We start from the raw sequence: 947 nt of genomic DNA, 5'->3' as shown, positions 1-947 counted from the left end.
CAGCTTTTAGTTTTATTGATCTTTGCTATTGTTTTCTTTGTTTCTATTTCATTTATTTCTGCTCTGATTTTGATGATTTCTTTCCTTCTGCTAACTTTGGGTTTTGTTTGTTCTTCTTTCTCTAGTTCCTTTAAGTGTAATGTTAGATTATCTATTTGAGATTTTTCTTGTTTCTTGAGGTAGGCTTGTATAGCTATAAACTTCCCTCTTAGAACTGCTTTTGCTGCATCCCATAGGTTTTGGATCGTCGTGTTTTCATTGTCATTTGTCTCTAGGTATTTTTTGATATTCTCCTTGATTTATCTAGTGATCTCCTGATTATTTAGTAACGTATTGTTTAGTCTCCATGTGTTTGTGTTTTTTACCCTCTCATAGCATTGTGGTCAGAAAATATGCTTGATATGACTTCAATTTTCTTAACTTTACTGAGGCTTGATTTGTGACCCAAGATGTGATCTATCCTGGAGAATGTTCCGTGCGCACTTGAGAAGAAAGTGTAATCTGCTGTTTTTGGATGGAATGTCCTATAAATACCAATTAAATCTATCTGGTATATTGTGTCATTTAAAGCTTCTGTTTCCTTATTTATTTTCACTTTGGATGTTCTGTCCATTGGTGTAAGTGAGGTGTTAAAGTCCCCCACTATTATTGTGTTACTGTCAATTTTGGTTGGAGCATTTAATCCATTCACGTTTAAGGTAATTATCGATATGCATGTTCCTATGATCATTTTCTTAATTTTTGGGGGTTTGTTTCTGTAGGTCCTTTTCTTCTCTGTGTTTCCCACTTAGAGAAGTTCCTTTAGCATTTGTTGTAGAGCTGCTTTGGTGGTGCTGAATTCTCTTAGCTTTTGCTTGTCTGTAAAGCTTTTGATTTCTCCATCAAATCTGAATGAGATCCTTGCCGGGTAGAGTAATCTTGGTTGTAGGTTCTTCCCTTTCATCACT

Source organism: Physeter macrocephalus, chromosome 2 (genome assembly GCF_002837175.3).
Source record: "Physeter macrocephalus isolate SW-GA chromosome 2, ASM283717v5, whole genome shotgun sequence".
NCBI lineage: Eukaryota > Metazoa > Chordata > Mammalia > Artiodactyla > Physeteridae > Physeter > Physeter macrocephalus.
This window is presented reverse-complemented; position numbering follows the sequence as displayed.